Source organism: Rhopalosiphum padi, chromosome 1 (genome assembly GCF_020882245.1).
Source record: "Rhopalosiphum padi isolate XX-2018 chromosome 1, ASM2088224v1, whole genome shotgun sequence".
In the NCBI taxonomy this organism is placed as follows: Eukaryota; Metazoa; Arthropoda; class Insecta; order Hemiptera; family Aphididae; genus Rhopalosiphum; species Rhopalosiphum padi.
Window position 1 is genome coordinate 36902180 of NC_083597.1, and position 15361 is coordinate 36917540.

The 15361-nt window shown below is 27.4% G+C and overlaps 2 protein-coding genes across 17 annotated transcripts in view; one reads left to right on the forward strand and one right to left on the reverse strand.

The window, feature by feature from the left end:
* LOC132931676 (voltage-dependent calcium channel type A subunit alpha-1) overlaps positions 1 to 15361 on the reverse strand; it is a 225082-nt gene that overhangs the window by 153739 nt on the left and 55982 nt on the right. The window lies entirely within an intron of this gene.
* The window catches only part of LOC132931678 (uncharacterized), a 92397-nt gene continuing 91833 nt past the window's right edge, over positions 14798 to 15361 (forward strand). The window contains exon 1 of the mRNA XM_060997607.1: positions 14798 to 15235. The gene's annotated coding sequence lies outside the window, so the exon portion shown is untranslated. The remainder of the gene's footprint in view (positions 15236 to 15361) is intronic.

Consider the following 15361-nt stretch of genomic DNA (forward strand, 5'->3'; position numbering starts at 1 on the left):
AAAATTGATAATGGAATACAATATTTATTTGTTTCATTTAAAAGGTACAGAAATAACTGAAAACTACATACACAAACCGGCCTATCGACATCAAGGTTTAGTAAAGAAATAAAGGGAATGTTTGAAATAAAAATCGTAATTACTTTTTTTTATCGTGACATGCATTTTAACGATCTAATATATTTTCTTTTATCAATATTTAAATAAGAGCTTGATGTCTGATCTTTTTCTCGGAAATTGAATTTTGTTTCTCTTAAAATTTCTCTCCATCCGTTCCCTTGCAGCCCCATTCAAATTTTTTTCGTAATGAATACAATTAATGTAATTAACAACTACCGTGTAATTTAAATTGGTTTGCTATATCTGCTAATCCGTTTAACTGTAGAAGTAATTATAAAACTGTAATGAACATCGACAGGGCTTTTTAAATATCTTGGTTTAATATTTTGAATTCATCTTTGAAAAAGTTATAAATATTTTAATCGGAAAAATATTAACGTACAACGTTGTTTGATGATATGATTTATTACTTATGTTAAAACTCGACACTACTACGCTAAACTTACTTTTAATAATAATCAATTAACCTATATTCAATATTATATTATTAACTTCAAAATTAATTGTATACGTTTAATTATTTATGTCATATGTAAGAAAATATTAAAATTAACCCATAGAGATTAGAGTTAATTTGGATAGTGTCGAAGGTGATACAATAACATGATCATTAAATTAATTATTAGGTATAATACATTTTGCAAGTATACTTATTTTTATAGAGTATATTATATTCCACGAATCTTTTTTGCCGTTTCGTGTGCTTGAGTTTCCTACGCAGATGTACATAATGCATGCATAATGTACGCATAATATTGTTGTACTGCCGTAGTGGCACGTATAACACACTAATATCATGTCACAACGCCCATGCGAGATCGATGGTTTTTCTGACGGTTTAGGCACAAAACGTCATCATACTCACAGTAACCAGTATGGCTGGCGCGTATTTTGTACTATACCATATTTTGAATTTTATCACCAACGGTTCTAATTTATTATAACGGAGAATGTTATTTATTAGTTTCAAAACATATATACATATTATGTATATGAACAATTCTGATTCGTATTAGATTCTTATAGAACTTATTTTTTGGAGGTGAGTTATAATAGGCTTTACTCATTTATTTTATTTTTTTATAAAATTGCACACGCCCAAGCATCGAGAGGCATTATTATTTCAATTTATTACAATATGATTCACAATTCTAATGTTGGCATCTAGATCCACTACTGTCTTATTACCACTGTAGACAGGAATTTTTAGAGTAAGGGAAAAATTTGAAATCCAAGAAGGAGTAAGAGAAACAGTAGAAGGATGAAAATTTATACTTTTTAACGTCACCGGGAATATAAGATATTTTTTTCTCGAGGAGGGGGGTATTTATGTGCCAAATCTACAGGTCAAGCGCATACTTGAAATAGCCCTAACCTGGAATGGCGTTCGATATCATAATAATATGCACGTACGGAAAATGATTTTCACGAGCTGGGGCTTTGATTTTGGCCATTTTTAGTTCTGAATACTATGTTTGTAGTGCAATATCAAATATATATAGATCATAGAACCATGGCGCATGTTATTCGTAGAATGTACATTTATATATTATAATGACGAAATTAATAATCGTGATGACGATTTTACTTATCGGTAGCAATATTATAATATTATGTACCGTAGTACGAATATTAATAATACTAGTTGAAACCATTACGCCTATACGATTTTAGTGTTTAAAATATGATATGGATTACTATGAGTGTGAGGTAAACAAGACTAAACTATTACCAATTTACATTTCTGTTTGCCAAAAACCAGCAAAATACCTATTAGTGGTGGCTATGTTTAAAAAATATAATTATTTTATTCATTCATATACAAAATTTGAAGGTGTATAATGTGTATATACTATACTCGTATAGTTTTTCTTAACTTAAGTTCCATTGATATGCAATTATTTACCTAGACCTAGTATTGACCAACCACACACGTACGTGCGTGTGTATAATATATTGCATGTATAATATAAGATGTACAGGATAAATTCTTATTAATAATTCTAGACTACTCGCTAAATTCAGAATATCATATTGCAATTTTGTATATAATCAGTAATTTTTAATGAAATGTATAGTACGGAGTTTATGTCGTTTCAAGTACAGCGTGAATAAATATTGTATAAAGCAATACTTTTCTATCAGCATATTGTATTAATGGAAATATTGTATATTATATAACGTTAGTTTCAGTATTTTTTTAATAGCCTTTATTTATTGTTTTTCTAAATGTTCATTTGTAAGAACAGTTCCTTTTTTTAAAAGTGCCCAGACTTCACCAACAATCATTTGATTTCATTTGTTTTTTTTATTAATTACGGAGTGAAAATAATATTAATTATCATAGATATGTAATATAGTTAGTACTAGTACAGTTATAGTATAATATGGAAAACTGTACTATAGCATCAATTAGATTCTATACGTATACTATATATGATGTGTTCCGTAGCCATATTTTAAAGTATAATTTATGAAACGTCATAAAAATAGTTTATACAATTTATTACCAACGTAATAATCTGCTTAGAATTATTTACATTGCTTTATATAATTTCCAACAGTATTGGAATTCAAATCATTATGTACGTCCAAATCAAGAATTATTAAAAATGTTTCGATTTAAAATAAATAATAATACAATTAATATTATACTACGTATCAATTTATAATTGAAATATTAAATTATATATATAACTACGAGCAAAATGTTAAAAGCATTGAAAAAGACAGTTTCACTGAATGTTTGTTTATATATATATTGTTTATATATTATATATATAAGAAAAGATTTCGTATGTAGTTTGTAATAGGATTTGATTAAACTTAAATTGAAATGTCGGACAAGACACTTAAAAAAAAAAAAACTCTTTTTTTCGCGATTTTGGGTTTATAAAGAAAAATATACCAAGGAATCTTTTTTAAAAAGGAGTGTTTTCGTGCGATACACGATGTCACAAGTTTCATATTGTATTATGTATTGTGTACATTGTACGACTGTAATATGAATATGTTAAAAATAAATACAAATATTATGGTTTTATTAAAAATATATGTCTTTTTCACACCCATAATAAAAAAAAAGGTGACGAATACTATTTGTCTATTTAATATCATATAGAGATATATTAAGCAATTCCGAATAGCATAGTTAAGGTACTTATATAAATCTAATTTTTACTTTTATATTTATTTATTTATACATATTATATAGGTTTGTATATTTATATTTTAATTTATATACGTGTAGGTACTTTAATGTCCAAGTTATACAATTTTTATAAGCCACTGAATATATTATTATATTTTTACATTTATTGCTAATGTACATTTTAAAAATAAAATAAAAATACATTATTGTTATGGTAGAATAAAATGTTTTTCGCAAATTAAATTTACTTTGAATATTAAACAGAAACGTTTAATTTTTGTTTTTAAATGTCTTATTTTAATATTTATGGATCTTTCTACATAAGTTTCTAGTTTAATAAAAGACCTATACTATACACACGTTTACTGTATCAATTATTAATGTATTTTGTGTTTGTTTACGACACGTCTAATGTTTTTGTTTGCCTGCCATTTATAATTATTATTATACGCGTCTAATGAAAAGGCTTAAAGATTAAAGGTATAGTTTGTGTTCAGTAGTTCCCTACCTAAAATCTACGCCATTTTCTGGATAACCTGAGGTTCTTTATACACATCTAATACATTTAATTTTTACAACGTTTTTGTATTAATGGTCTAGTTGTGTAAGCTACATAATGGTGTCTACGGTGTATGCATCACGCGACCCGCCTTTATTATTGTTCAAATAAAATTTAAATGTTTTTACGCTGAATAAGAATTTAAAAATGAATTCTAAAAAATGCTGTTACTGGATTTGGGCGGTGGCCATAATGGGAGGTGCCTTTATATTTTAAAACAATGATCTATAATTTTATTAAAATAATTATTTTTGGAGTACGGATTATCTAAAAGTTTTCGTTTTTTGTATGCTTCCATAAAAGGGTATTAAATTGGTTTTAGTTATCATTTTAGAATTTATCTAAACTTAAATTTGTTTTTATTGTAGTTTTGGAAGGATTTTAAAATTACAAATCTTATATTTTTAAATATCTAATCAATTTACCGTTCAACCTTAGAATTACAGTAACTTCAATTTATTGGTCTCGTATTCTTTACTGTTATTCATTTAAGTAAACTTTATGTTTTGATAATTCATATTATATAATATGATGGAATAAATTGTTTTACGTCAATAATATCACTACTGCCGTTGTTATCGTTGGGAAGCTCTAAGTCGAGACGACATTCACTGTCCACCCTACATTAATATACACATGAGGAACTTTTTTTTTTGTACCCCACCTAGACGGCTATCAAAAGCAACCAGTGAAGCGTATTATTTTATTGTTAAAATATATTACTTCCACGATACTCCCAGTAAATCACTCCCACTGCATGATCTTTGATACCACAAAATGGATGGATGAATATGATGGAGATATACTAGCTATGACACATCACACTATACAATATATATATCATTCCAGGATTTTATAAATTTATATGTAATGTCTAAAATGGTATCTATGAGCATCCGAGCCTTCTTGCGAGATTTTTTTGAATTATTATTATCATCATTATTATAAAAATGTGTTTTCGATATAAAAATTGATCGTAACAATCGAAGATTTTCATTATTTTGAGTGATTTCATCTGTATAATGTGTATTTTTATTTTTATTTTTTCAGTAAGTATTGTATCTTTTGGCTTTCTAAGCGTCAAATGTCACTAAAAAATTGCCTCTAGTTTTAAATCAATATTCATAATTATTAATTATTTTTATTTTCTCTTTCTCCAATCTTGAACGATAATATATCGTTAAAAGTGTGAAACAAAAATCCACGATGCTAAGGTAAAAAGTTTTGGATCACAGTTATCGACCTGACCTTAAAAAAGTGCCTGGAAGACCATTGAAAGCTATTCAATTCGCATAACGCCCCAATTATCGTGTTATTACATTTAGCTAAAATATAATAATACTATTTTTATAATGATTATACTTATACACTTATTGATATATGTCATCATTTAAAATAAATACTACTGTATTGATAAAAAAAAATATACTATTTTTATAATAAAATAAGACGATCCTTATCTTTAATAAAAATTAGATTAGTTACATGTAATGAGGTACTCGTAAAGTTATAACTATAGATAAACAAATTTTAAATGTATACATGTTGTCTGTCATTCTCAAGAACCTTATTTTAGTACTTGATATCTATTAGCCAACAGCTTATTACTAGCTGTTTATCAACCATTCTGTATTAGTTTTTATACCTAAATTACTGAATTACAATATTGATAGAGCACTACCATAATACATTATTTATTATACTCACGATTATTATGCATTCGCATGAAATCCCCGAACATTTTGCTATTGAATTTTACCCATGTTAAAATAGATTATCGATCATACACAACTATACACGAGCGTATAACGTGTCGTTATGAACTTATTACGGTGCAGTGTACAACTACTGTAAAATACATTTAAAAGTATACGCACTCATACAAATAAGACACAGAAAACCATGCGCGCGTGTATCACGTATATATAATATAAGACTTGTAATGAAAACGAACCGACGAAATTCGCGGCAAGTCTTAAGTGAGGTTTTTATTACCGTTTTCGTTCAGCGTATCGCATATACGCGAGTATATTGTTTTTATATATAAATATATATATTTATATATATACCTATTTACAAGGATGATGGTGTGTATAGGTTAGGTACACCGTCTTGTAATGGGTTCATTTTAACGTATGTGTATTAAAAACAGGTAATAATAATAATAACAACAATAGTACCTATATCTACCTAGTAGTAGTAATAAGAGAAGTAACATGGATCATATTAGGTTTTAATATAAGGTACATACAGCCACACAGGTATTATATTGAATGGTATTGATGGCAACTGATAACCGATACTATATATCGACGTAAAGTGCCATGAAATTTTTGTCTGATTTTCCGGCGATTTGTGAAAGTAATAATAATATGTACGACCAGCTGCGCAAATAAATTAAAATACATAATTACACGATGGCCATTGGATCCACAGAAATCAAAAAGTCATTCATCTAGAAACGAAAAATAATTTTTTTAATTAATTAATAAACATTTCAATCGATATCTCTTCGTGTAATCACTAATGCGTCCTTCTATGTCGATGAATCATACACTACACTCAGATCTTGAACTGTAGATTGTCACTGAAGTAACTACATCCTCTTACAAACGTTTCCGTTCTCACCTTACAGACCACCAGAATCCACTTATTCTTGCACTTGACTCAGTAAACATTCCTGGAAACCCACCAAAAAGACTTAAGAAGTGCTGGTTTCGCGATTTGGCTTATAACAAAATTGATATAAAAAAAATAAAAAACGAGAAAAAATAATATTTGTACATAGAATAGCCTAACAAATTTATCACGCTCGAGTGTTACTGCTGAGTAGCCACTCTCTTCAACATTTTAGGACATGTATATTAATTGTTTTTGTTCACACTCATATAATTATTGTAACTTTTAATTACAAATTGTATATATTCTAATAAATGTAAAAAAAAAAATAACAATAATAATAATAATGGACATTAATTTGATTGAAAAGTGTAAGGGATGTTGATTATTAGTTTACAAAAATGTCATCATATGTCTTAAGAAAATTACTTAGATGATTAAAGTTGGAACTTGAAACAGGTCTAACATCTTTTAGCCACCTGCTACAAAATTACACGTGAGTACTTCTTTATGTAAGCAATCATTTTTATAGATCTGCCTTTATTATTTAGCAGTTATCACACTCAAAAATTATTCAATGGCTTAATCAAATGTTTCAAAAATAAAATATTTATATTATTACTCGCAATATGAATTGATTGGCCAGTGAATAAATTATATACTCGTATATCAATAGGTATATCTAAAGTATTAAGTAGAATTAAATTAGTTTCAATTTCACACAAAATAGTTCTGTTAAACCCTATTATTAATTTATTTATATTTTAAAACTCTCCTGATTGGATAATATACGGTAACTCAAACCATATAATTTATTCATTTCCAATTTGTATAGCAAAATTCATTATTTAGTTTACAACCGCTTTTGGTGTTTTTTTAATACTCTGCAAGTTATAACTATTATCCGTTTAATATTTTGTACACTAATTACAGTTTTAATTACACTAATTTAAATAATAAATAAAGAGTAAAAAAGGATAAAAAGTATAAAAAAAATATATAGGTACCTATGTAATTTAACATCTTTTAATTTTGACTCAATACTCTTTGGTCAAAAGTTTACTAGGTAGTTGACGAGTTGAAAGCAAAAGCAGCAAGAACTCCATTATAGGTGGAGCTGGTTACAAGGTTTAGACATCAAAACTTTTAGTATGTTCGCAAATATAGTATAAACTTAGTGTATACCACAATAATTCATCTTTCAAGATATTATATATAATATTTTTTCAAATAAAACTTGACTAATCATAATAAATAATAATAATTTAAACAAAATATATTCTAGTGCTTCAATTATAAAAATTACGAATTAAAAATATTATTACCATGGGTTTGGAGCTTTTGTAACTTTTAAGAACTCAAAAATTAAGAAAAATGCCACGTGTTTTAATACCGAATTATTGTGTTTTGTTATTGCGAGTGAATAAATTGATAAAAAAATAATTATACTCGCTGTTATCATTTTTCTCATTGTGACATATTTGTTATACATTCACTACGAATTCTGTGTATATCAAGTTTTTTATGACTGATAGATTGATTATTTATGCATAGTGTATAAGCTAGCGGCTTTAAGTTCGATAACGACGGTATAATAATATTATCAATTTTATTCCACGTTTTATCACACGCAGCACCCCGGGTGGCCGTAATTCCACCCCCAAATACTACTTTTCTCAGCAGTCGGTACTTTGATAATTTTTTAAATCATCAAACAGGCCAAATTAAATTGAATTATATAAGATAAAACTCATCTACTAATTACTATATATTATAAATAACACGCACCTATATACGTGAGTAACTATTATTACATCTTGAAGAGTTTATGATCCACATGGCGTACGATATGTGTAGACCCGTACAAGTATAAAGTCAATAGTGATGTAAAACGTCACTCCACAGTTTAAACGTACCTGTAAAAAAAAATATATATATATATTAAATGATTCCGTGATGATAATAACAATACATTTAAATCGAATTGTAAATGTTGCATGATTGTGTGATGTAAACTCATCAATAATTAGCTGTACGACTTAAACTTACATGTACCTAGGTATCATTAAATTGTGTTTAATGTGGTTGAATTATGGATTAGCAATAGTATAATATAACTGTGCAGCATTCCAGACATATAAATACATAATGTATAACATATAAACTTATCAAATAATAAAAGAACCGTTTGATAAATTTTGCTAAAGAGACCAGCGTATACATTTTTTAAGTGACAAAATACCATTGTAAGATTTCGAAATTACAGTAGGGTTTTAACTTCCATATCAAGCGACGTGGGTTTGGTATAAGTTTTTCTTTGTGAGTATTTCGTTACACTTTTATCTTCATTCGTCATTACTCATTATACAGGGGTAGGTAGGTACATTATAAACAAGTATTGGATCAAAGGGCTATGTATGTAAATTCCATTTGGATTGAGACAAATTAAGGCATTGATTTGCAATTATTTTTTTTTTGCACGTCAATGTATAGGTATTGCAAAACATGATTGTAATGGTAACAATCTATGGCCAAGTAATGAATTCGTTAATGTGACAGACACCCATCCGATGAAAACTTTTAATCCCCGTGACGGTCCGGTTATTGATCGGAGCCTATATCGCGGTCAGTAGCAGGTAGTAAAAATGGTTTCGATTAAGCATAATGTAAACACTATAGACAACATATGTATATTATACAGATTATCCATAGGCTCGCTTCATTAGTTCATTTTTTTTTTTTATTATCATTATTATTATTATTCATTTCCTATATCGTAGCAGTACGGCAGCAGTTCTATGTACATTAAACAAAACAATAAATTGCGAAAAAAATCACGTTATGTGGCGTACAATTAATGTCGATTCGCTCGGACATAATATTTCCTCGTCATTAGTATTATAATTTTTCAATATTATACGTAACACTAGGTGAAATGAAGGGCCTTTTTACTTTTAACTTATTTGTGCCAAATGAAAAATTGATTAAGTATAACGATAATATTATACACTATATAGGCACGTAAGTATGAAAATAAAATATCCAAACGCTTTTCCATATTGCTGATATGATTTATTACTATAATGCATTAAACGTCTGGTACAGTCGAAATAATATGTTTAAATATATTTTAACGCGATACGGGTAATAGATAACTGATTAATATCATATTTTATATTTTACACAACATTTGCTAATATTGTACATTGTGACAATGACGTGTATATAATACACAATATATAGATAGGCACGTTAGTTGATATTCCTAGAACAGTACAATAGTCAGTTTGTTGTATACATTATACGGTATACTGGAAATGCCTTTGCGATATACCTATTCAATTATTATTATAAAAGGTATACTCTACATACGAGCTAGATATTTTCCAGTACGAGAAGAGGCTAATACAAATGTGGAATACTTCAAACCACGGAACAAATCAAAAAAAAATATATATATATATATAACGATCAACAACAGTAATATGAACATTGATTGATATTATATGGAAAAAAATATACCATATAAAATTGTTGATGTTGTAATATAAGAAAAATTAAATCTAGTTTGGTAAGCAATATTATTATGGCGGCGAGTTATACTCAATAATATTAACCTCAAAAATAGGTAAGGTTAAATATTAAATGGAAATTAGCTTTTTTAAATATTAATGATTTTTAAGTAATATAAAAAAAATATAACATAATAATAATCGATTATTAATACATAGCAGTGATTATATTATATTTGAATAAAAATTTTCCAAACTGACAGCGTACCCACAAATGCCTAATATAATATTATCATCGAAGATGTATTATATTATGTATATATTTGGTGTCGTCGCTGGATGTTATATGCTTACAGATTTTAATTGAGTTAGGAGCGTTTTAATCCAGTTGTTTATCATGCAGCAATTAACTAATGGAAAATAATTTACCTACCACGTAACAATATCTTTTTAATAATATGGTAGGAAGATGCTAAAATAGTTAGGTAAAGTCGATTTTTTTTTTTACGTTTCCATTTAAACATTTTAAACGCTCTCCTTTGAAGTTTATATTTTATGATGTTTCTATACCATAATAGAAAGTAAGTAAGTTGTCTTTTGTAGCAGTGTAGCATAACGTCTTTATATAAGAGTTTATATTTATTACCTCGGAAACAATTACGTTAGTAGCTTTTAAAATATACATTAAATTAATATTTGTGAATAATAAACTAATAATAACGATTTATTTTTATTTTTACTTCACCGTGGTTCGTAAAATTATAATATCGTCTATATAGTTATAACTTTATTAGGATTTAAGCAAATTTTATGCCAAACAAATGTAGATATATAAACCTTTTAGGTACTTTTTGTAATTGTTTCTTCCCTATTTATCATTTTACTCGCCACAATTGAAGCGTGTCTTGGTGATGACAGACGAAAATGAGAACAATTTAAAACTCACTTTTGAGTTAGTTTAATAATTTTAATTTTACTTAACTTTATACGACTTTTTGTATTGTTCAGATACAAGGGGTATTTTGACTATTTTCTAAAAATTTAGTTTTGTATAAAAAAAAATTTGTTCTTTACTAATTATAGCGAAAAGTTGTATGAAATAATAATAATAGACAGATCGAATATTGAAAATTTGTAAAAAAAATTTCAATAATATAACATTTTAATAATTACTACCTAGTATCTATTACATAACTGTAAAATGGCCATTACCACAATAATCAACGATATCTGTGTTTAGCTCAGTGTTAATTCTATTGTAATATTATATTGTGATATGTTTTTTATAAATTAATCCAATCAAATGTGGGTACCGTGAAAACCTATAAAAAACGGGGTCGTTTTACATCGAATATGATCGTGTCTTATAGTCTCTGGGGGAGGTAAAAAGGAAAAATTCGATTTTCTCATTTTATGAGTCCACATGGGAAGTAGTAATAAATACGACGTTTCTTGATAACATCGTCGTTTGAATGAGTCAAACACACATTTTTTGTTAAAATTACGTGCGTGAGGGTCACAATAAATTCTTGGAGATGAAAAATGTTATTATAATTAAAAAAAAGAAACAAAAAAAGGACTATGTATTCTGTTACCTATCTATATTTACTAGTCCAATTTAATTCTACAATACTACTTTGACGTTAATATTCTTGTAATAGTCATGTCATTTAAACGTTATTTTTTTGTTTTTCTTGTCATAATATGTCATGTCGTCATATAATATATGTAATTTTCAACACGGGTCACTGCGTTTTCCGTTTTTTAACTGCAAGAAGTGAACTAAAGGAGAGAGAAAATCATGGTGACTTAGCCCGTTATTTGTCTAGAACCTTTATGGATTTAAAAAGCTCATCGTTATTGCTTTATTTGCGTATGGATAATACAATAACATTTAGGAATACAGAATTATTATTTAATTTAAAATTCGTCTGTATAAAAATTTTAACGATCGTATAACATTAATACGGTTTATTTATAAATATTTATTTCTACGGTAATTATACCGTGTACCTACTGACGTATTGCAGTTACCACCGTACGTATAATCATAGGTACTCGCCGGGTGTTATGGAGTTTGTAACTGCACTTATTGGATCACTGAAGGGTGGCGATATTATAATATACTTCAGCTCTATCCACATCGTCATGAATATAATAATTATGAATTGATTTTTTTTTATATATATTATCATTATATACGACGAGTTCATTGGTATACAATACCGTATCGACCGGATTTTTCCTTTGATGGTCAAATACACTTGCATTAATTAGAAACGTTTACACGCGGTATTATGTGGTTTCTATATTTACGAGTATATGCATCGTTGAAACGAAATTAATTATCTGTGGCACATACGTATAATATGTTATGTATAGCGTAATAGGTTTGTGCATATAGTTGCGTAGCCTGCAGGAATTTCGAATAAGCAGAGATAATGTCTTGCAGCAGAACCCTTGAAGTAGTCGAGGACAAAAAAAAAGTCGTTTTTATTTAATATAATAGTTAAATTTATTAAAATTCATAAAAAAGTTAGTGAGGATAATAATAATAATAATAATAAAACATTTTTTTTCAACTACATTTTTGTAGCTTTAATCTTCTAGAATAAACGGATTTGTGATAATAATAATAATTTTAATACTAAAACAGACCATAGTATTGTGTAAATTTAGAGGTAAGAAATATTTTTAATGTTCAATAATAACTGATATCGTATACAAATATACAATATAAAAACCTAATTGTTGAGACTAATGGTTTTAATCAAGTATTCAAGTCTACTGAAAAATAAAAATAACTGATAATATAAGTAGGTATTATGAAAACCACGTTTTAAATAGTTTTATTTTAAAAGCTATTCTGGCATTCAATTTAAATATAAAAAATTCAATATTTAAAAATCCATATACTTAGTTGGCAACGAGCAACTATAGACCCTTAGCTTCATTTCCTAGTATTTGTTCTGTTAAACAAACCAAATATATTAGGTACATAAATACATAATACTCATAATAGTATACAATGCTAGAGTTTTCGAGACCGTTATTGTTATTCTACCTAGGTAAAGATTGTCGAGCAATTATTATATTATATAATTATTAGAAAAACAAACAAATCACAGATAATCATCTTCCGTGGATTTATTTATTGCGATCATAATATTACTCTGCACCCATACAATATATTATATTAATATACTTATTGATAAACTAATATTTATGTCATACGTCAGATTATTATATTTTCCAAAATAAATATTAAACATTATATTTTATATAATGATATATTATGATAAATAATAATATATTATTATAATAATTCGTCGTGGGCCGAATCATACGAATGGATCTGATATTAAACAGATCGATATAGATAAAAGTTTATTTTGCTCGGAAAAGCGTACGGGCAAAAAGAATAGCGACTGCTGGAAGTTTTTTATTTATTTTTATTTTATTTTATTTTTTTTTAGTATCGTGGACTTTTTAATCGAAGCAACTTCACGTCGTCGGAACATAAATCGTGAGCACGATAATACCTACATAGCATTTGTATAAATGCGTTATGTCAAACTGCGCTATCGTTAAAAAAACCAATCGATACGTTACGTTATACCTACGCTATATGCGAAACTGCGCCACAGACGTGTGTAAAAATATTCTAATAATAATATCAACGTGATGTATCATGCCGCGGTTCTACGTCAAATCGTTTAATCGTGGATATTTTGTTACCGAGCGCTGACATTTGTACGTTACACTGCCGATCCCGCCACCTGCTACTTGTTGCTACCGCGTTGACATAATAATCGGCAAAACGTTATATTTCGCAATACGAAATTTCAACCGCCTAGTTTTAATATAATCGCATTGTTTATTTACAACGTCAACGTCCGACGGCGCTGCCATCCACCCAGATAACAATGCGGGCGGGACCCGTTTGGGGAAAAAAATATATAATAACCAAGGCATTTTGATCGATTTAGAGGACCGCGCGTTTAACAATAATATTAATAATATGCAACATTCATACGATAATAATAATATTATAATCAAACTCGTAAGCGCAAACAATTATACAATAATATTTCGAACAAACATACCTGTATAGTCGACTCGGGCCTTATATTATAATAAAATAAGAACAAACAAATATAATTTTAAAAAATTACCAATTTTATATTATATAACTATTATTTATTACTATTATCACTAGAATTAGAATATAAATAATTGCAATCTCATGATAAGAAACGTATTTATATAGTAAATTATTATTAACCTAACCTAAGGTTTGGGGAACTTGAAGATTAAATTAAAAAAAATAAAACGTTTTATAGGTAGTTTTATGTATCTATTTATACACATAAATAATATATAATTTAATTAATACAAATAGGTATATATTTATTAATTATTTATAAATCATCGATTTTTTTCAGGAAGGTAGAACGTTGAAAGGTATTCGGAGGTGTGCCTTTGTAACGGACTCAGTCGTACAATAATCATACTCAAATATCTTTATTGATATTTGTCAGAGATAAAAATCTCATTAATATAATAAATTCAGAAGATGATTTTAAATAGTTAATATCACGATTAAATCGATCTTAAATCGTGGTTAATATTAAATGGACGGTGTTTGGGAGAAAGGATTCAAGTCTATGTTTGGTCATTTTGATGTAAATAGTAAGAAATTTTGTGCCGCATCGATTGGTCATACTGTAATGCACCCATGATCATTTGTTATCAATTTATTTTCATGTGTGTTTTGATTCAAGTCATAACGGAAATAATTTGTGTAGTGCTAAGGTCTGTAATTTGCCAAAGTCCAATAACGTATTGTTATCGCACTGTTATGTGACAAACGGACTAAGTTATTTTTATAATATATTGTTTGTGCATAAGGGCACAAGTCACACAAACTTTTTTTTTGTGTGTTTCGTTTCGTATATGCGTTTATAATATTAATTGAGATTTTAATAATTATTTATTTTCTATTTCTTCACTTAGATAATCAGTAATTATAATAGAAACGTTATAATATTTTTAGTGAACAAAGACACAAGTCACATGTAAATTTTCAGAACCTAAGTGTTATTGGGTATAAGTCCATGTAAACAATAAGAAATTTCTTTTTTACTTAAAAAAATTTAAAATTGCAATAATTATATTCATTATAAAACCTAAATATTTTTGGATTGGGTACCATTTCAATGTTTTTTTTGTTTATTGAAAAACTACTGGATGAATTTTTAAGCAAGTAATCAAGTAAGTATTATTTTTCCTATTTTCTTCACATATACTTATTGTGCCATTTTTTTTATATATTATATAATGATTATATAATTCTTTTGAAAAAAAAAATTATTTAAACACTTAAAATGTTCAATACAA